This window comes from Erythrolamprus reginae, chromosome 3 (genome assembly GCF_031021105.1).
Source record: "Erythrolamprus reginae isolate rEryReg1 chromosome 3, rEryReg1.hap1, whole genome shotgun sequence".
In the NCBI taxonomy this organism is placed as follows: domain Eukaryota; kingdom Metazoa; phylum Chordata; class Lepidosauria; order Squamata; family Dipsadidae; genus Erythrolamprus; species Erythrolamprus reginae.
Window position 1 is genome coordinate 225,631,688 of NC_091952.1, and position 23,740 is coordinate 225,655,427.

Genomic DNA, 23,740 nt, shown 5'->3' on the forward strand with positions numbered 1-23,740 from the left:
CACCTCATAATGAAGCTCATAATGCTCATATGGTAAATATCAGAAAGTATTTGTAAAATATGACACTCCAAACTGGAAGGAATTCCCATCTGCCTAATGTTTAGGGGAAATAGGTTCATTAAATGAAAATTATATAATTCACATTTCCTGTACCAATATGCAAACAAAGCTATTATTTGTACTTCTTTGAATCATGCAATGTAATTTTCAAGTCAAAATTTATATGATTATTAGTAAAAAGGGCAAACATGTATAATGAGAAAAATGGCAAAACTGCATTTGCTAAGCCAAATTACATAGAAAAAATGTATATGTTTGTAAGAATACAAAAACAAAACAAATATAAAATTTAATGGAGATTACATCAAATGAACACACATTAGGAGAAATGAGGAAGCATAATTCACAGTTTTACCCATTTTCTCTTAATGGTGCTCAAGATTGGGTCCATCAATTATTTCTTGATTATGATGCTTCTGTTATTTTCTTTTTCCAATATATATTGTAAACGTTCTTTATTTCCACTTTCCTCCTTATCAAATTCAGTTGTCAACTAAGCCCAGAAGTGCTACTGTGAGCTGGTGCTTCAATTAACACCTTATTAACTTCCAGCCGTTTTACCAGGAGCCCTGGGCTTCCCCTTTTCTTTTCTAATTCAAAATTATAAATCGCATCATACTTTTAAAACGTACCTTTCTGAGAACACCCCAGTTGGGCAACCTGTACCCAGCTCTTGTTCAAACCAGTACATCTGCTTTTTCCCTTTGTAAAGAAAACTCGTGAAATATTCCAATTAATTCTTTCAAAGCATGTCTCCATTTAAAAAAAAAAATTACATAAAATAAGACAAAGCCACCTTCAAAATATCACCCAGGAAATTCTGAATGGAAGAATGAGCTACATTTAAAATAAGAGGGATGCTTATGTTTCGTTTCGTTTCTAGAATCAACAGCCAAACTCTCTTCGTTTCTTTATGTGACTCGATTTTTAGGTATGAAGAAGGTATATAAATAGGTTAGTCCTGTCTGTGATTCACCAAAATTAACAGTATAGCAATAAATGTAAATTGTAAATAAATCCACATTTACCGCGGACAGTTTTCAAGTAAAACAATTATAAACAATTGATCTCTGTGTTCAATTAACAATACAATATTTTCTTCCCACAAAGCATTCTCAATTTCGGTTTCCTTTGCTTTTTTAATATATGTTAATAGATGTTACTTTTGCAGGACTTACCTACAATCACACAAAGGCTTATTAAAGGGCCTTGAATTATACTTGCCGCTGCATGAATCTTTTGCTCATAGGCTCTAGGGATATTCTAAGTCTTCTCACTTGATCTAACAATATTTCAGGAGAGGCCCTGAAAAAGTGGGTATTACATTTATCTAAAAAGAAAGGGAAATGGGATCAATGTAATAAATTCCATTTAAAAGACTTGCCTCTTTAGCCAATATTTTCACCCTATTTACATGGACACCTGATCCTACGCAGCTTCTGCTCAGGCAATCTCACACTACTCACAAGAGCCTACAAAACTTTTGCCAAACCCCATCCTAGACTACTGCTCATCTGTCTGGAACCCATACCATATCTCAGACATCAACACCCTTGAAAATGTCCAAAGATATTTCACCAGAAGAGCCCTTCACTCCTCCACTCGAAACAGAATATCCTATGAAAATAGACTAACAATCCTAGGCCTAGAAAGCCTAGAACTACGGCGCCTGAAACACGATTTGAGTATTGCCACAAGATCATATGCTGCAATGTCAATGACTACTTCAGCTTCAACCGCAATAACACAAGAGCACGCAACAGATTCAAACTTAATACCGTGTTTCCCCGAAAGTAAGACAGTGTCTTACTTTCTTTTTACCCCCAAAAGCCCCACTACGTCTTACTTTCGGGGTATGTCTTACATTGGAAAAATATTGAAAGGGTCGCGTTCCCGAAGGCATCTCCCCAGAGTCCAGAAGGGCAGCCGCGGGACAGGAGCCTCGTGAGCCCTTTTCCAAGTTCAACCTCAGGGCTCCAAGCGGCGTGCACGCGTGGAGCCACAGATGCGTGTCGGGGAAGCGTGTGTCTGGAGGGGAGGAGCCGCTCTGCGCAGTTGGGCAGCCCCACCTGCCTGCCGGAAAGGAGGCGGGCGAAGGAGGGCGCAGCTCCGGCCGCTCGCCTCAGAGCTGGTCGGCCTCGCTGGCCGCTTGCAGCCGAGCCTCGGCAGGACTCGGTTGCTGGGACGAATGCCTTCGCTGCAAGCCGCCTTCGCTCGGCTCGCTTCGGACCAGCGCCGTCCTTCGCTTTGCCAAGACGGGGAAGAGGCGGTGGCGCCGCGGCGAGGCGAAGGTGAGGGGCGCGTGGGGAGCTTGGAAGCGATGTCATCGGGCTCCCCCCGGCAATACCCCCGTCTTTCCCCGAAAGTAAGACATATGTCTTACTTTCGGGGTACGGCTTATATTAGCCGACCCCCCTGAAACCCCCGATACGTCTTACAATCAGGGGTGTCTTACTATCGGGGAAACAGGGTATGAACCGTTCCAAACTTGACTGTAAAAAATATGATTTCAACAATCGAGTTATCGAAGCGTGGAACTCATTACCGGACTTAATTGTGTCAACCCCTAACCCCCAACATTTCTCCCTTAGACTCTCCACAATTGACTTCTCCGGGTTCCTAAGAGGCCAGTAAGGGGCGTACATAAGTGCACTAGTGTGCCTTTCGTCCCCTGTCCAATTGCCTTTCCTTTCTTTCACCTATCATATATATATTCTCTTCCTTTCATATATCCTCTCCTCTAAGTTCACTTTTACCCTCATATATATTACCACATGTCTATTTTTCTTCCTATGTATTTGTGTATTGGACAAACGAATAAATAAATAAATAAAATAAATGTCAGAATTAGTCCACTCGGCCTAGACCAAAAACTCCATGTTCATAGGACTCAAATACATAGCAACACATTGCCATCATGTAACTTATTGTGATGTTTTTCCCTTTCATGGAGCTGGGGTGGGTATCACCTGTGTATGAAGCATCCGATCCACAGGCTACCAATTTGACACCCATTAGGGTCTGACTCTGAGCTGCAGAATTCTTTCTTCAATTAGCAGATTATTCCTTTCTTCTTCGCTGTCTCTCTTCCTTACAAGTCTTCTGAAGAAATGGAGACACTTGGTGTTGCTGCAGATTTCCTTGGCAGCATGCAAATCTCATTAAAACATTAAAGGAGCTTTGAATGATCCAATTTGGATTTCTGAATCAAGTAGTCACATTGGGTCAATCCAATTCAGAAAGATGATTTGAGACTGAAACGAAGCCTTCTGTAAATGCAAAAAAAATAATAATTAAATCATAGAATTGGTTCAGAAAACTGATTCAATTTAGCCATTCAATTTAAATCTGATTTAGAAAGTCAATACAATTCAAGCATTCAATCAAACCAACTTTGAATTTAATCATCACATCACCTCATGTGTAGCCCTCTCAAAAAACATCTTAATCAGGTTCCCCTCAATCCTAGCAATGCTATTAAAGATGGAGAATTATGATCAAGACAACTGCAGAAGAAGCAATGCACTGAAAGTCAGAGGTTTAACCAAACAAATATTAGATCTTGCCTAGGAAATATCTCAGTATGAATCTCATACAACCAGTTACCAATTCTTCTAGTAAGCAAACCCACAGGATTGTTTTGAGGCTGAAATTTAGAACAAGTATTTAAAGAAAAGAATACAATTATAGTATTTAACTTGCAAGTATAGTTAAAGGAGAAGAAAGTACAAAAAAAAGAGAATGTCAATTTTCATTGGACTTTGGAGTTTGTTTCTGCTTTTTTGGTTCTAATAAATAAGATGGTATTCAAATAAAGTCAGCAGATTTGATTAAGTAAATATGAAGATCGTTTTCTTACAAAGCAGTGGATATATAATAGGAACTCAGACAATCACTGCCATGCTGAGTTCTGGTCAACCCACATAAATTCTATGTGAGTGTATGTGATTTCAGATGTGGTTTGAACCATATATTCAATTTTTTAAAGCAATACTTTAATTGGATTTTTCCTCTACCCATTTTCTCACTAAATATACCCATCTTTGAAGCAATCTTGTGTAAGCATGAACTCACAGATATTTGAGCCGGGGTGCCGCAGCAGGTAAAGTGCTGTAGTGCACTGAAGCTGACTGTAGATCTAAAGGTCAGCAGTTCAAATCTCATCACCGGCTCAAGGTTGATTCAGCCTTCCATCCTTCCAAGGTGGGTAAAATGAGGACCCAGATTGTGGGGGCAATAGGCTGGCTCTGTTAAAAAGTGCTATTGCTAACATGTTGTAAGCTGCCCTGAGTCTAAGGAGAAGGGCAGCATAAAAATTGAATAAATAAATAAATTCCTGCATTGGAATACATGCCTACCATTTGCTGCAAGCAAGAACTGGTGGAACTACAAAATAGAAAAAGTCCTAGAAAATAAAGAAGGTAAAGTGCTTTGGGACTTTAACAATTGTCAATAAGTAAGACAAAAAAAGTTTGGAAAGTAATTGTGGCAGTACCTGGTGACTGCAGACTAGGAGAGAAAGAACTAGAGAAACATCAGAACGTGCAAAGACCTGTAAATAGAGAATAACTAGAAGTAGAATAACAACTGGCAAAAAAGCAAAGAAAGTATCAATACTAATAGGCACATTGGGTGCAATTGCAAAACATCTGGAACACTACTTGAACTGGCATTGACAAAATAACTATCGGTCAATTGTGAGAGATAGTTTACTTGGAACAGTGTACATCCTGCAACAATCATTATCAAACAATAATTTTGCCTATCCCAGGTCCTTGGCAAGGACTCAATAGGTGAATTAAAAAAACACAGTCTAAACATTGACTTGACTATGCAACCAACCATAATAATAATAATATAGGCATTTAAAAAGAGGACAGTTGCTCTTGGCTGAAAAACGTACAATGGTAGCGAATTCCCGCAGGAAAACGTCTGACACCAAGGACTTTTACCTTACTGACAGCCCATGGCAGTTTGCGTGCTTCTCTGAGGAATTGAAATGGCAAAAGTTCAGGCTGTTAAAGGAGAGATTGATGGGTGCTGTCAGGCTTTCCCTGTCAGTGTGCTGTAACGGCAGAAATGAGCTACCGTCCCTTGAGACTTATCCCTTCACAACACAGGAACCCGTCCCTTTCAATGAGGACATAATGTCCTGTTGCCACTCCCTACAGCCTCTCCCCACTACAGCTTCCCCCATTAAGAAACAGCCTGCTTTAAAGGCTTCGCACTCAGAGCTCAAAGTAAGACATTAGCTGATTTCTGACAAAGCCCCATCTTCCGTAATGTTACTGCTTCCAGGAGCTGATGGCCAGCAGATGAACAACAGACCCACGTTGCAAGGGAGGCCAAGGACCATCGCCCTCTGTTTGCTTCAAGAAACCATAAAAGGAGTCTTGAAATTGTACTTCAACAATGTAATCCAGGTGGGCACAAGCCTAGTGCTGTGGCCTATTGGCTGATGGCCCCTCCAAAGCTGAATTAGTTGAGGAAGAGGCGTGGGAGTCAGGGTCAGCATCAAGGCAACCTGAGAGTTACAAGCAGGAAGAAGGAATAGAGCTTCCTTTCTTTCACCTATCATATATATTCTCTTCCTTTCATATATCCTCTCCTCTAAGTTCACTTTTACCCTTATATATGTCTATTTTTCTTCCTATGTATTTGTGTATTGGACAAATGAATTAAAAAAAAAAAAGATTGGCTAAGCCGCGGCTAGGAAATTCAAGAGACTGTCAAGCTGCACCTCTGCAGGAAAAAAAAGTTTAAAAGGGAAGGCAAAGCCGTGCGCCTTTGTCTTCTAATCTAGCAACATTGTATTTGCTCTATACTCACCTTGTTACCCTTACAGCCTATACCTAATAAAACGAATCAGGCTACAAAGTGTCTAGTCCATTTATTCCGATCTAATGGGGAGAAATAGAGGCAGGTCAAGGGAAAGGAAGGGAGAGACGCAGGGAGGAAAGAAGGAAAGAAGCGAAAAGTCAAGCAGGAAAGGGAAGAGAAAGGGAAGAGAAAGGGAAGGAAAATAGTTGAGTAACCTTTCCAGTCGAAGCGTGGAACTCATTACCGGACTCAATTGTGTCAACCCCTAACCCCCAACATTTCTCCCTTAGACTCTCCACGATTGACCTCTCCAGGTGTGCCTTTCGTCCCCTGTCCAATTGTCTTTCCTTTCTCTCACTTATCATATATATTTTCTTTCTTTCATATATCCTCTCCTCTAAGTTCACTTCACCCTTATATATATATATTGCTACATGTCTATTTTTCTTCCTATGTATTTGTGTATTGGACAAATGAATAAATAAAATAAAATAAATAAATAGCATGGGGGGGCAGAGTCTTTGCCATCCGTCAGCCCTCAGATGGACAGTGTACAGCCCTTAGGTCTGGAGGTGGTTGATGAAGAAGAGTAGGAACAACTGGGTCCAGTGCCTGACATGAGGCTACACAGAAGACAGAGGAAAGCAGTAGAAAGCTATGGGTTGATCCTGGGGAAGGAAGAGCCATTGCTGCCAGCTCTGGGAATAGCTCTGGGAATAAAAGGCAGGGGGGGGGGAGATGAATAGATGTGGCAGACAACTATTCATCTTCTGGATGGATGGATTTGTCAGCCTACGAGAGAAACTTTTTGCTGGAGCTGTCGGCACTCCTAATAAAGGAATCTTTTGCGTTCACTTCAGAGCTTTTCTTGTGGTTGGAGTGCTGGGTCAGAACACACATCTCACCACCAGTGATCCGATATACATTTTAAATTAAATTACATACCCTATTTTTCAGAGCAAAAGACACACTCCCCCACCCAAAAAGAGGGTGAAAATGTGCATGTTTCTTATACACTGAATGTAGCCCATCTGCTGAAAATGGAGCCCGTGGAGGCAGCAATTGGCTATGACATTCCTTGCAGCCTGAAATAGCTGATTGTTGGGAGGCCAATCCAAATGACAATTAACTGTTGTGCTAATCAGGCTGTGATGAAGCTGAAGCAGCCTTTTGCTATTTGTTGCAAGGAGGCGAATTGCTGTGAGGCAGAGACAGATTTGTTTTTTTCTTTTCCTCCCTCCCAAAAGGTAGGTGCGTCTTATAGTCCAGACTCCAGAGCATATTATACTTTGAAAAATATGGTAAATTTTACAAATTTATCATTATATACAAATAAACTAGTTCCTGAATGTATTGCAAGTGGGTGGGTGTCGGCTGTTATTTCTTTTGATGATATATAAGCGGCCAGCCACATTCACTTATAGAACTTCACAGCACAAGATATGGTAATGGATGCTAGTCTTATATATATATCTCTTATGAAAAGGAATAGATAAATTCATGGAAGATAAATCTGACAAAGCCTATTATAAGATAGAGTTAGAATCATTCAGATCCAGAAGCAGTGCATTAGTTTTGGGATTTTATATTCCTGTCCCTGCAGACTTATTGAATTTACTGAATATTTATTTATTTATTTATTTATTTATTTATTTATTTATTTACTTACTTACTTACTTACTTACTTACTTACTTACTTACTTACTTACTTACTTACTTACTTATTTATTGGATTTGTATGCCGCCCCTCTCCGAAGACTCGGGGCGGCTAACAACAATGATAAAAACAGCATGTAACAATCCAATCCAATACTAAAATAACTAAAAAAAACCTTATTATAAAAACCAAACATACATACAGACATACCATGCATAAATTGTAAAGGCCTAGGGGGAAAGAATATCTCAGTTCCCCCATGCCTGATGGCAGAGGTGGGTTTTAAGAAGCTTATGAAAGGCGAGGAGGGTGGGGGCAATTCTAATCTCTGGGGGGAGTTGGTTCCAAAGGGCTGGGGCCGCCACAGAGAAGGCTCTTTCCCTGGGTCCTGCCAACCAACATTGTTTAGTTGACGGGACCTGGAGAAGGCCCACTCTGTGGGACTGGTCGCTGGGATTCGTGCAGCAGAAGGCGGTCCCTGAGATAATCTGGCCCAGTGCCATGAAGGGCTTTATAGATCATAACCAACACTTTGAATTGTGACTGGAAACTGATCGGCAACCAATGCAGACTGTGGAGTTTTGGTGTAACATGGGCATATTTGGGAAAGCCCATGACTGCTCTCACAGTTGTATTCTGCACGATCTGAAGTTTCCGAATACTTTTCAAAGGTAGCCCCATGTAGAGAGCATTGCAGTAGTCGAGCCTCGAGGTGATGAGGGCATGAGTGACTGTGAGCAGTGACTCCCCGTCCAAATAGGGCCGCAACTGGCGCACCAGGCGAACCTGGGCAAACGCCCTCCTCGCCACAGCTGAAAGATGCTTCTCTAATGTGAGCTTTAATGAAACCAGGATGCTGAATTAGTTAAACCTATGACTAGGAATTTTAGCTGCTTTTTAAAAGGAAGAGCAATGCACTCAAGAAGGAAATTGTACACAGAAATGTTAATTCACCAATAAAATGAATAGGAAGGCAAATTAGACAGAGGTTGAAAAGGTGCTCCAGTGCTCCAGCTATAAGCTGCAAATGTCAAGGGACAGAAACAGGCTCATGATGTTATAATTATATTAAATAGTACTGCACTGCGATCACCCTCCAACTTTCTCCATGAAAGACACTTCTCAGAACTTTAAAAATTATTTTGCTGTTATTAAATCAGATCGCTGATATAAAAAAGGTCCAAGGGAATAAATTGCTACCTAGTATTATATTAATCTATCTGTGTTTCTTGAACCATTTTTTTTTTTTGGTATCTTGGTTGAATGTTGATAGAATAGAAGAAATAAAATAAAGGAAAGAATGTGCAGTGTTGATTTTACTTTTGTCTCAAAGAGCAACTAAAGAATAAACCAAATATGGGAAAAGAAGCTTTGGAGACATATTCTAGGTATTTTCCCTCCATATCCAAATATCATTAATGTTAGTACTATGTACATAACTGGTTGGGTTTGGCAATATATAAAACAAACTAAGGATGAATGCTTAAATGTATTGAAACACTATTGCTTTAAGAATTATTTATCTATCTATCTATCTATCTATCTATCTATCTATCTATCTATCTATCTATCTATTTATTTATTTATTAGATTTGTATGCCGCCCCTCTCCGTAGACTCGGGGCGGCTCACAATACAATAAAACAGTTCATGACAAATCTAATAATTTACAATTTAAAATATTTTTTAAAAACCCATTATTAAAAAGACATACATACAAACATACCATACATAAATTATATAGGCCCGGGGAAAATATCTCAGTTCCCCCATGCCTGACGACAAAGGTGGGTTTTGAGAAGTTTACGAAAGGCAAGGAGGGTAGAGGCAGTTCTAATCTCTGTGGGGAGCTGGTTCCAGAGAGTCGAGGCCGCCACAGAGAAGGCTCTTCCCCTGGGGCCCGCCAACCGACATTGTTTAGTTGACGGGACCCGGAGAAGGCCCACTCTGTGGGACCTAATCGGTCACTGGGATTCGTGCAGCAGAAGGCGGTCTTGGAGATATTCTGGTCCGATGCCATGAAGGGCTTTATAGGTCATAACCAACACTTTGAATTGTGACCAGAAACTGATCGGCAACCAATGCAGACTGCGGAGTGTTGGTGAGACATGGACATATTTGGGGAAGCCCATGACTGCTCTCGCAGCTGCATTCTGCACGATCTGAAGTTTCCAAACAGTTTTCAAAGGTAGCCCCATGTAGATAGCGTTACAGTAGTCGAACCTCGAGGTGATGAGGACATGAGTGACTGTGAGCAGTGAGTCCTGATCTAAATAGGGCTGCAACTGGTGCACCAGGCGAAACTGGGCAAACGCCCCCCTCGCCACAGCTGAAAGATTTTTCTCTAATTTGAGCTGTGGATCGAGGAGGACGCCCAAGTTGCGCACCCTCTCCGAGGGGGTCAATAATTCCGCCCCCCAGGGTAATGGACGGACAGATCGGATTGTCCTTGGGAGGCAAAACCCACTCCATCTTATCAGGGTTGAGTTTGAGTCTGTTGACACCCATCCAGGCCCCAACAGCATCCAGACACCCGCACATCACTTCCACTGCTTCGTTGATTGGACAGACTGTTACAGACTGTCATAAGAGGGGTCCAGAAGAATGATTATTTCTGTCTGCTATTTCAATTATGTTCTTTGTGACTGCTGTAGAAGAAACTGTGTGTTAAATGCTAGTTTGTATTTGTAAGCTGAACAAGTAAGACTTATAGTTTTGTATATGTATTGACTGGTTTAACTGTGTATGACTAGGACTGTTCTTGACTAAGACATTTGCCAAAGCAAATAATATTTTATACACGTGATGTATCTGGATGGTATTACTGAACCATTGCTCGTATCTCTAGGCTATCAGCTAGATATCTGCTAGAACTCCATGTTTCCTTTGTCTATGTGTATCTTTGACAACTCAAAGATCACTCTGCAAACTCCTTAACAATTAAAGTCATACAGTGGAAGCCATTGAAAAATAAAGTTTTTCTATAGAATATTTTTTTTATTAAAACTCACCTTTCAGTTAACCGAAAATTGAACAATTGGAACAAGAATTGCCATGTTGTTACTGTTTTCTAAAAAAGTTTGTTTACAAAATAAAAAATATTGGAGATTGAAAATAGACATCAACACTTTTTGGCAGGGAGACTTTTATTTCACGGAATCTAAAGGCATAATTTCAAATATATATTTTATTTGAAATAAATTATAGTGAATTCAGGGCTAAAAGAAATCTTGGGCCTAGATTTATTCAAAGATTTAGATAATTGTCATTGGCAGAGTGAGAGACTGTTATCAGCATCTATACAGAAAATATAGAAAATAAACTTTTTCATTAAAGTTCAATAAAAGTCTCACATTTAAAAAAATATTCAGTAAGGGGAGGCTGTAAATTGAGGGGAATGTTATTTCACCTCTGGTGGGAATGTGATAAATATTTAGATTATTTTGGAAGAAAGTGTTTAATGACATGTCACATATAAACATGAGATTAAATTCTTTCCAGCACCAGATGCTACATATATTTGACGCTTAGAACAAAAGAATGCAAAGTATAAAAATAGTAACTTTCCATTTTATTTAGTTATTCCTAAATAATAAAAATTATATAAATAATGTGGCACAGTAGGATATGTTCTGTAGGTTGACTTGAGAAGATTTCTGAAAAAGAAATCAAATAAAAAATTACATCAAAATTTATGGGGCAATTTAAATTGTACCAGTTCAGTGTAACTTTTTAAAAATTTTAAATAAATAAATAAAAGAAATAAGGAATGAAAAAGCTTATATAAGCATCACCTTTGGAGTTTCTTTTAAGTGTATGCCAGCAGATGTACAAGAGAATCTGTGGTTGAATCAGTAACATTTAGCAATTCATTGCTTTACAGCTTGAACATGTGTGAGATGTTTGCTATTTATACCAAGCAACAAACACAGATGCTCCAGAAAATAATGTTTGAACTTTAGTGTTGCGTGTTAAAAATTAAATTAAAATTTTCATTGACCTTTTAGAAGGAAAACTGAATTTTTGTAAGTGATATAAATAACACACGTTTGAATTTATTTTTCCATGTGTACAATTAAATCACTTGCTAGTTACAGAGATGGAAAATAGTAGCCTTTCGTATAGTACCCCAGAATTTATTGGCAATTTTCCTTGGCTTCTCCTGTGACTTGTAAGTTGTTTTTTGGCATTGGAAATTTCAGTTCTACTTCTTCAATTGTAAGAACCAAAAAAATGCTTTCTGTTTTTAAAACAAAGAGGAAACTTCCCAAGGTGATAGATATTAGAGAGATCATTCAATTCACCACCTGTGCAGATATATCCAGAAAACAAAATGTTACCTTGATTCAGTAATACTGGAGTATCCTTATTTATCCATTTATTTGATTTATACCTCACTTTCCCAAATTGCCGGATCCCATGGAGAGCAGCTATTTGAAGCTTATTTTTATGTTGTCAAGAGCTTCAATTTCTTTCATTGTTCTTGCTGTCTTACCAACAGCTGCACTAAGGAATTCTTTTATTCTATCAGCTTCATGATAACCTAGTTGCAAGGTATATTTTTTATGTTTGCAGTGGTAGAACATGACAGATTATAAAATTGTAAAACCATGATTGTTGGGTGTTTCCTTTATTCTTGATGAGTATTCATGTTGGCGATATCTTAACAGGTCTTATAACAGGTCATCTCTTTTCATTTCTGTACCTTCAGTTTAGTGCTTACTCTTGCCTGGTGCCTGCATTTTTCCTGACATGATTTCCAAAGTGATTTGCCATTGCCTGTTTCCTAGAGCTGAGAGAATAACTGCCCAAAGCAATCCAGCTTCCTTTGTGCTCCAGGGGACAGTAAGGCTCACAGTCACCTAATCTCTAGCCTGGCGCCTTAACCACTGCATCAAGTTGACTCTCGTTTTAATATTGGTCCTGCAAAACATATTTATATATTTATTGGACATACATGCAATGCTCTCTACATGGGGCTACCTTTAAAGAATGTTCGGAGACTGCAGTTAGTCCAAAATGCAGCCACATGAACAGTCATGGGCCTACTGAGGCATACCCATGTATCACCATCACTCCGTGAGCTGCATTGGCTACCAATTGGTCTCCAAACCCAATTTAAAGTGTTGGTGATTACCTACAAAGTCCTACATGGCTTAGGACCAGACTACTTAGGGAAGTAGGAAAACTTAGGAAAACTTCAGAAGAGAAGGATTTAGGGGTAGTGATTTCTGACAGTCTCAAAATGGGTGAGCAGTGTGGTCAGGCGGTAGGAAAAGCAAGTAGGATGCTTGGCTGCATAGCTAGAGGTATAACAAGCAGGAAAAGGGAGATTGTGATCCCCTTATATAGAGCGCTGGTGAGATCACATTTGGAATACTGTGTTCAGTTCTGGAGACCTCACGTACAAAAAGATATTGACAAAATTGAACGGGTCCAAAGACGGGCTACAAGAATGGTGGAAGGTCTTAAGCATAAAACGTATCAGGAAAGACTTAATGAACTCAATCTGTATAGCCTGGAGGACAGAAGGAAAAGGGGGGACATGATTGAAACATTTAAATATATTAAAGAGTTAAATAAGGTTCAGGAGGGAAGTGTTTTTAATAGGAAAGTGAACACAAGAACAAGGGGACACAATCTGAAGTTAGTTGGGGGAAAGATCAAAAGCAACGTGAGGAAATATTATTTCACTGAAAGAGTAGTAGATCCTTGGAACAAACTTCCAGCAGACGTGGTTGGTAAATCCACAGTAACTGAATTTAAACATGCCTGGGATAAACACATATCCATCCTAAGATAAAACACAGGAAATAGTATAAGGGCAGACTAGATGGACCATGAGGTCTTTTTCTGCCGTCAGTCTTCTATGTTTCTATGTTTCTAAGTGTTTTTCAACTAGTGTGCCGTGAGACATGGTCAGGTGTGCCATGGGAAATTAAATATGGGTCCCCAAACTACAGCCCACGTGCCGGATATGGCCCATGGAGGCCATTTATCTGGCCCAACGCCACCCACCTCCATCCAAACATAAACATTCCCCTCAGAATCCCTCCAGCTATCAGCAACAGGAAGAGTGGAGGCCCAGGGAACGCTCACTGACCAATCACCTTCTAGGATTCATCCTGACCACTAGCGATGAACCAATAGCAGGCCGCCTCTCATCCACACCCAGGAAGGTCCCCGCTCGGGCTGCCGCGCACTTGTCATTGTGTGGCCGCGGCAAGTAGTTGAAACTGCTACTCCTCCCCATGGTCCCGGTTTCTAATTCTGGTCAGGGATGGAGGTAAATGTTATTTTGGTTGGTGGTGTGCCCCAGGATATTGTAAGTGTAAAAAATGTGCTGCAGCTCAAAAAAGGTTGAAAATCACTGACTTAGGGGACCATCTCCCCTCTCATGTATCCGAACAGATGGTCAGATCGCAGAGTCGGCCTTCTCCAGGTCCCATCAACGAAGCAATGTTTTCAGGCGGGGCCTAGGGGAAGGGCCTTCTCTGTGGCAGCTCTGATCCTTTGGAACCAACTCCCTCAGGAGATTCGCACTGCCCTCACCATCCTGGCCTTTTGTAAGGCTTTAAAAACATATCTTTGCCAGCAGGCCTGGGGCTGTTGAGCATTGCTACCTGCTCCAGACGAATGCTATGATTTTGATGAGACAAATGTTGGTTGAATGGTTTAAATCTTCTGGGTTTTAAGAGTAGGCTTTAATTATTTGGATTCTTAAATGTAGCTTTTAGCGTAGGATTTTATATTGTTAATTTTGTAATAGGGAGTGTAGAAGAAACATCATTCTTTCTTGTGTGCAAGTTTCATTGTGTTCAACAAATAATTGTTGAAGAAACAAATGTGGTGCATTACTTTCTGGGCGACCCTCGTATACTTGCCACCTTGAGTTATTTATAAAAATAATAAAAGTAGAATTAAAAGGGTTAAAATAAAGTGACTGGCCCAAGGTGACCCAGCTGGCTTTGTTCCTAAAGCAGGACTATAACTGACTGTGTCCCAGTTTTTACTCTGCTTTTCTAGTTTCTAGTCTTAACCACTATTCCAAAGTGGCTCTTTAACTGTAGCTGTATTTTAAAATAAAGTGAAACATTTAATCACCAATGTACAAATTCTGTAGCTTAATAACATTTTGGGATGTATAGTAAATGTGCTTACCCAACAGAGGAAAATTACGGCTTCATTTTATTTGTAATTGGTTGCAATAAAGTTTAAACACAGAATTCCCATCCCCATCTCCAGCTTAAAGGATAGGTAAGGTTTTTTTTAATTTTATTTTTTTAAAAGCTATTCCTTAGGCTCAACTTTTAAACACAGACATTTTGGGGGGGGAAATGTGCAGCTTTTAAAGCTGCTTCCTTGGCTGTCATGCAAGAAGCCTTGTTATAAATGTGGGCAGAGATGCCACCGGTCCCTCATCAAAGCCAGGCTGTTTGTAACAACTGTCTCAAGAGTTCTGGCTGGCTTAATGAGCTGGTAGCTGCCTGTGCTGGAAAGACAGGCAATCATATGTGTCTTTATCTGTTCATTAATCTTCACTATTCTCAAGCTGCTCTTCTCTGGCAATTCTTTACACTTGTGCCGCATGGTCTCTCCCACAACTGACACAAGTTGTGATAAATAAAATACAGGAGTTCCAGGGCTCGGCTGCATCCTCATTAAAGACTAATAATGAATCTAAAATCTAAACCACATACCCTGAGAGGAGATTTCAACATAATAGGGCAGTTTTTGTCTTCCCCCCATGTCACTTGAGAATTCGATACTTTCCAAAACCTGATCTGCAGAGATGTACTCATTTTGACAAGGTATTTGTCACAGAGAGCTTGCATTAACAAAACCGAGGAACGTTCATTTAGGCACAGCTTCTATTTAGCCTTTTTTTAAAAAAAATTATTTATTATTTACTTACTTACTTACTTACTTACTTACTTACTTACTTACTTACTTACTTACTTACTTACTTACTTACTTACTTATTACATTTGTATGCCGCCCCTCTCCGCAGACTCGGGGCGGCTCACAACAGTAACAGAAAACAATATATAATACAAATTCAGTAATTAGAAAGCTAAAAACCCATAGTTTTTTTTAAAAAACCATGCACACAACATACCATACATAAACAGTATAGGCCTGGGGAAGATATTTCAGTTCCCCCATGCCTGACGGCAGAGGTGGGTTTTAAGGAGTTTGCGGAAGGCAAGGAGGGTGGGGGCAGTTCTAATCTCAGGGGGGAGCTGGTTTCAGAGGGTCGGGGCTGCCACAGAGAAGGCTCTTCCCCTGGGACCCGCCAAACGACATTGTTTAGTTGACGGGACCCGGAGAAGGCCAACTCTGTGGGACCTAATCGGTCGCTGGGATTCGTGCGGCAGAAGGCGGTCCCGGAGATATTCTGGTCCAATGCCATTTTGAGTTATGAAGCTTGATTAAACTACACATTTGCTCCAGAGCCTATGTAGAACTCCATTTTAAATTTCCTTGGCAAAACCTAATGCACATGGCTGATATATGGCTAAAAAGGGAACTTTGATTACTGTACTTTCATTAACCTCAATCTCCTTATCTGAGTGTATAATAGTGTTATGAACTTCATATCATTATGTAAACATTGTTTGATATGCAACGGTGGTCCAAGACCAGAGTTTATTGCATTTCCCAATCAGGTGCCCAAATTCACTGAGCTATAATGTCTAACATCTATGAGCATAGATGGTGGAGAATACTGGAGTCCATTGTATCTGGAGAGCACCTGTTTTAAGAAAGTTACACTTGGCTGATCTTAAAAACCTAAACAGGGTCGTACCCATGTACTATTTGGATGGGAGATGATCAGGAAATACCATATTAAAGAGTAGATGTAAGTAAATGATTTATCCAAATCAGATTGGTGTACTCTGTAAGGAAAGGTTCATGTACATGGATATCATTTTGGTGTTTGAAGACTGTTATGGAACAACTGATAGAAACTGCAGCTTAATTTCAATTTCCAGGTTTTAGTTGAACTAGTTTTTCCTCCTTCTTTCCAATTTTGAATTCCAGTCTTCATCCACATCAATGTCAACCTCTTCTTCTGCCTCAGTGGTTGGAGCATAAACTTGGATAATTGTTATGTTGGAGTTTTCAACAAACTCTATTGACCTTTCAGTCATTGATTACATCGGACAAAAGCATTGTCCTTTTTTACATCTTCCCTATGAAATCAATGCTATTGCTTTTTTTTCATGTCTTAAATGGTAAACAGTATATTGATTGATTGATTGATTGATTAATTGATTGATTGATTGATTGTTAGAGTTGAAAGGGACCATGAAAGCCATCGAGTTCAACCCCCTGCCCAAGCAGGAACCCTATAGTACACCAGTCAAGTGGCAGTTCAATCTTCTCTTAAAAATGTCCAGAGTGTTGGAGTTCACAACGTCCGCTGGTAGGTTGTTCCATTGGTCCATCTTCTGAAAGCCTCAATCTCTAGTCTGTTTCAATTCACTAAAGACTAAGATGTCAATGTATAGTTGTTTCATTTTAGTGTTATACACTCTCCCATATTCATGCTTCTTACATTCCATGTTCCCGCTATAATCCTATTTTGGCAGTTTTAGATTTTCTTTCATGCAAAGAAAGGAATCAACCACTAGACTTCCCAAAAGTTTTAATTTAACCACATCATAAGCACCATTAGTACTCTCAAATATAGTCAACTGCTCCTCAGTAGCATGTTTTACTATCACTGGATTTGAGGGGCCCATCATCTAGCATTACATCATCCTTTTAGACTTAGACTTATATACACTGCTTCCCAGCCCTCTCCAAGTGATGGCCTTATTAACTTTAGAAACATAGAAGATTGACTGCAGAAAAAAACCTCATGGTCCATCTAGTCTGCCCTTATACTATTTCCTATATTTTATCTTAGGATGGATATATATTTGTCTCAGGCATGTTTAAATTCAGTGACTGTGGATTTACCAACCACGTCTACTGGAAATTTGTTGCAAGCATCTACTACTCTTTCAGTAAAATAATAATTTTCTCACGTTGCTTCTGATCTTTCCCCCAACTAACCTCAGATTGTGCCCCCTTGCTCTTGTGTTCACTTTCCTATTAAAAACACTTTAACTTGTCTATCCATGTTTTCCTAGTAAAATTAGGAATTCCTTACTGTTGCCTTCTGCCATGCAGTATGAAATGGTGCCTTTGTCATTGTCACAAAACTGATCAGCATGTTATTTATCAACAGCTTATTAGTACATGCTTACTTTATCTAGGCACTTTTGAGTTTCCCTGCTGAAAATATATAATCTTGATAGTCACAGCATTGTTTGCTCTTCCCTCGCAGGATTCTCAGCCCAAGAAATGATGAGGAAACATTACAAGAGTTGGGAGGGAAGGGAGGCTACAAACGAACTGTTAATAATAGTGGCATTCCACTTTTTTTTTACTATTGACAGGATCAACATATTGACATAGCAAAAAAGTCATTAGGACTCAAGCTCAATTCTTTTTTAATAGTTTTAGTACAAATCTGAAAAATGAGTTGTAGCAAGTTTGAAAAAGATTGATGGCCTTATTTACAAACTTGGTCTTCATCACTTTTGCCCGGTATAGATTTAGCGAAAGCTGACTGTTGAATTGTTTAAAGTCACATTCTGCCAAATAAATTCAGCAAACAGGTTTAGTTTATTAATAAATTCCATGTGCTAACTGATAAGTAGTAGACTTCGAATGGCTTCATCTTTATTCTTGAGTCCAGAGATTTTTTTTTTAAAAGTAGAAAGCACAGAATATGTTGGCGAGAATAATCTTGTATTTTTAACAATGGCATTTAGTCTTTAAATTGGCAAATGAAATGTAGTAAAATTATATAGTAATTCTAACATTTAGCTTATGTGAGTTATCAAATTCCTAGTTTCTTGTTTCAACCCATAATTATAGGGCAGGGTTACCATCGCTTCCAAAAACTGGCAAAATCTGATATTGATATTTACAGAACTGGAAACTATTAAAATAAACAAATAAATGGCACCTACAGTGTAGTAATTCAGAATTACACATGTTTATTCTTCCTCACACGTGACAAAATTATGCTGAGACATCTGTTTGAGAAATACTAGCACCTAGCATTTTGGCTGTTTCTCACCAATTTGGATTATTAATAAACATGAGGAGAAGCTGTTAGTTTACTGATGTGCTATGCGAAATTATTTTCCTCTTCTCCAAAAAGACATATCTATAAAATGCATCTACTATGCAACAAATGGAATTCTAAATTACATTAAATAAGATTTGCATAAAAATGATCATATCCAACTGTGGCCCAATCATATAAACTCACAGACCAATGGTAATGGATACATATTTAATACATATCCCTCCTTGATCATAGAAAATGACCAATTATGTAGCCTAATCACAATAAATTGCCTTTAAAAAGGCAAAGCTTATGTAAGGTGGAGGTCAACATGACAAAACTGATAAAAGTGTCCTCTTCAATGAGAGGGGACATTTGCCAGTCAACTGATTTACTAGAATGAATTCAATTGTTCATTCTCCATAATATCAGCAGAAATTATTAGCAAGGTATTGGAGAAACATTTCCAACACCACAATTTTTTTCTGTCTCAAGGAACTGTATCATCATTTGCTTAATCATAACAATTTTTCAAATCTACATTCATGTTTACTGTTTAAAGTAGACACTTTAAGTTTGGAATAATCAGCATTCTCTCAATTAGATAGAACTAAGAAGTACAGTGGTACCTCTACCTACAAACGCATCTACTTACGATTTTTTTGCCTATTCTCAAGAAGCATTTTCCACTTATAAACCCCAGCCTCTGAAACTGTAACCGGAAAAGGCAGGGAGAAGCCTCCGTGGGGCCTCTCTAGGAATCTCCTGGGAGGAAACAGGGCCGGAAAAGGCAAGGAGAAGCTTCTGTGGGGCCTCTCCAGGAATCTTCTGGGAGGAAACAGGGCCAGAAAATGGGGTGAAGCCTCTGTGGGGCCTCTCCAGGAATCTCCTGGGAGAAAACAGGGCAGGAAAAGGCAGGGAGAAGCCTCTATGGGGCCTCTCCAGGAATCTCCTGGGAGGAAACAGGGCCAAAAAATGAGGGAGAAGCCTCTGTGGGGCCTCTCCAGGAATCTCCTGGGAGGAAACAGGGCCGGAAAAGGGAGTGAGGAGCCTCTGTGGGACCTCTCTAAGAATCTCCTGGGAGGAAACAGGGCCTCCACTCTCCCTGTGGTTTCACCAATCACACACATTATTTGCTTTTATATTGATTCCTATGGGAAAAATTGCTTCTTACAAACCTTTCTTCTTAAGAACCTGGTCACAGAGCGAATTAAGTTCGTAAGTAGAGGTACCACTGTATTGTATCTCATGTTAATAAACGAAGTCCAACAGAAATCTTATTTATTGAACTAACCAATTCTGATCAATAATTAGGGTCATGGTAGCACCTGAATGCTATTTGGTGAATGTGAACATTTGTGTTGTGGACCTCATTATAATCTTCATAGCCAACATTTCGGAAGAGGAAAACACCAGTCAAATATTTTATTATATATATTATAAAATAATATTTACTTGTAATTAAGGTTATGAAGAGTGGGCAATTGTGATATAATTAGAATATCTTTCGATAAAGTAACAAGAAACTCTGTAGTTTATTGTAGGTGAAAGATTTCAGAGTCAATATTGAGATGGAAATTGTTTTAAACCTACCATATATTTTGTATTTCTTGCTGCCATTGCATGATACATTTAAAATAGAATTTTCACATTTATGCTAATGAAGCAGTGTACTAATTAAAATCAACACTGAATGAACTTTCTATTTACACGCGTTCAGTTGACCCAAGAGGAAAGAACTTTGCTTCAGAGCATATGTGAATCCTAGTGTTTCTATCATCCAGGTGCCATTCCTGACAGAACACATGTGCTCTGAAGAGATGGCAATGAACAAAAAATATGACTGCTGATATCCAGCTATAGAGGAGTCAGGAGAATGCTGAAAATGAATGTGCACCAAAGTAGTGATGAGATGGGAGCAATTTTTTTCCCTGAGCGTAGAGATTGGATGTAAACCCGTATAGATATCCTGAAATTAAAAATGAGTAATTGTTCTGTCGGGCTCTCTGGTACACTCCTCCCAAAAATTCACAGGTACAAATTTCAGACACACACACATTTGAAAATTCAAAACAATGTTCTTTATAATGCAAATTCACTTAAACTAAGCCCTCTTTTGGTATAGCAAAGAGCACTGGTCTCCAAACAAACTGGTAATTGGTACAAGTCCCTTATCAGTTCTGTGATACTTAGCTTGCAGCTGTGAGGCAATTCACAGTCCTTCTTCTTTCACAAAGTGAAACACACTTTGCTCTGGTTTAGTTTCAAAGCAGGGAAAAATCAGCACACAAAAGGTCAAAGTCAGTAAAGCAGTCACGAAACACAATGATCAGATAATCCTCCACAATGGCCAAACCCACAGGCTGCTATTTATAGCAGCCTCACTAATTACCACAGCCCCACCCAACCACAGGTGGCCTCATTTTCTTTGGTAATAATCTCTCAGTTGTTGTTGCCTATGCATCGCTCTCCGCATGCGTGGCTGTATCATTAACTCTTGTTCTGAATCCAAGGAGGAGCTAGATAATTGATCTCCTTCTGAGCTGTCTGCCACACTCTCCTCCTCCCTGTCACTCATGTCTTCTTGATCAGAGGAGCCTTCATCATCAGATTCCAACGGGGGCAAAACAGGCCTGCAGCATGTGGATGTCTCCCCCACATCCACAGTCCTTGGGGCAGGAGCTGGGCCAGAGCTAACCACAACAAGTAATATATGACTATTTGATCTCTTCTTTCAACATCTCTTGACAACATGAAGATTTTATTTTTTACTAAGGTGAAACTTTTCACTTTCCATAAAAAAAGATGTAGTAGAACATAGAGGTGAGTTCCTACCGGTTCTAACCGGTTCTTTAGAATTATTAGTAACTGAGTGATGTCATTAAGGAGCAAGTTCTGTCGGTGTCTCTGTGAGTGCCGCCATTTTGGATTTTGCTTCTGAGCATGTGCAGAACCTAGTTTTTGCTTCTGTGCATGCACAGAAGTTTTTTTTTAATTGTTACAGGCATCCATGAACGGTGCGACCTTGAGCAAACTGGCAGCAAAAGGATCCAGAACCCAACCATGGTAGAACATGAGTCAATGGTAACTTGAGGTTGCCCTTTCTGTGAGACAGTATTGCATTGTACCCATCCCATTTTTACTAGAGGGTTTGGAATAAATTTCCCTTGTTATTGATTCTGGTTTTTCTCACAAACAGCAGTATTCAAATATTGTTTAATTTGGTGTTAGGAAAGACATTCGAATATATTGCACATCTCTGAGATCTTCTTGGTTTTGGTTAAATGTAACTATTATTCTAACAGAATCCCCAGTTGTTGTTTTTTCTCAAAGAAACTTTGAACTCAAGATAGCCATTGGAAATTATTTTTAAAACACATAACCTATTTTTTCAGAGTATAAGACACACGATTTTCCTCCCTAAAAGGGGCTGATAATTTAGGTGTGTCTTATACTCTGAATGTAGCTTTCCCCCCCCAGCCCTAACTAGCTGCTAACGATATTCCCAGCTCTTTACCTTGCAAGTTCTTTCAGTTTTAGTCTCTGCGAAGAATATTTTCTAAGCCCCAAGTCTTTGCAGGTTTTTTTATTGCTCTAACTCGGTGTTTTTCAACCAGTGTGCCGTGGCACACTAGTGTGCCGCGAGACATGGTCAGGTGTGCCGCGAAGAAGGAAGGTCAGGTTTTGCTGAGAGAGAGAGTGAGAGTGAGAGAGAGAAAGCAAGAGAGAGAGAAAGAGAAAGAAAGCAAGAGAGAGAGAAAGAGTGTGTGAGAGAGAGAAAGCAAGAGAGAGAAAGAAAAGAGAGAGAAAGCAAGAGTGAGAGAGAAAGAAAGCAAGAGTGAGAGAGGGAGAAAAGGAGAAGAAGGGAGAGAGAGAGAAATGAACAAAAATGGGAGGAAAAAAGAGAAATGAGAAAATGATTGAGACAGAGAATGAGAGGAAAGAGAGAGAAACAAAAGAGAGAGAGAAGTGACTCTTGATTTAAAGCATATGATAAAAAGCCAAAGAATAAGAGAGAGAAAAAACCCAGCCCTCACCTGTTTTTGGAAATGGTTCAAGAGTGTGTACACACACACACACACACACACACACACACAAAGGTGGGGAGGAGACAGGGATGGAAAAAGAGAGGAGAATGTCTTGGGGTGTCATTTTGTGTCATTTGGGTTGGTGGTGTGCCCCAGGATTTTGTAAATGTAAAAAATGTGCCGTGGCTCAAAAAAGGTTGGGAAACACTGCTCTAATTTGCTCCGAATAAGTTTCTTTCCAGCTCTAACCAGGTGCTAACAATGTTCCCAGCTCTTACTGGCTTGCAAGCTCTTTTATTGTTACTCTCTCAAAATAAGTTTTTTTTTAAAAGCCCTAATCAGGGGATAAAATAATATGCTGAAGCTGACCAGACTAAAGACGCTAGCCAGATGAATATCGGATAAGCAGACTCTTTTCTTATACTCCTGTGCGTCTTATACTCCACAAATACAGTAAATAAAAGGTATTTTGTTGACATCTGCACTTGAAGAGGGTAGTAGAATTGGTAGAATTTTTGAACAAGTGTATTTCAGTGGTTTCCACTTAAGTCAAGGATCTTTTATTTGAATTAGGTTTCTATATTCTACTCCTAATAGTCCTAATAGTCCTACTATGAAATATTTTGATTTCTAGGGCTTTGCTACACACGTATATATATTTTTCACATAATAACATCAATTATTGTGTTCTACAAGAAATAAACTTTTAAAAGATTCCTAATGAAGTGAAATGTATGCATGTGGTTTGCTGTCCTATTAAAACAGAAAGTATATGAAATGTGGTTTTGATACATTGGTCCTATGGTAAAATGAGGAAGCCCTTGTAATGATAGCACTGTGCATAAGGTACTCACTTCCCTGCAAATCAATTTGATTTATAAAGTAAAGCATGCTACAGATATTCCTCAACTTATGACTAGTCATTAAATGACCATTATAAGTTATGCTGATCAGCCATGGAGGCACAGTGGTTAGAATGAAGTATTGCTAGCTAATTCTGCTGATTACCATGGGTTTGATCCTGACCATCTCAAGGTTGACTCCA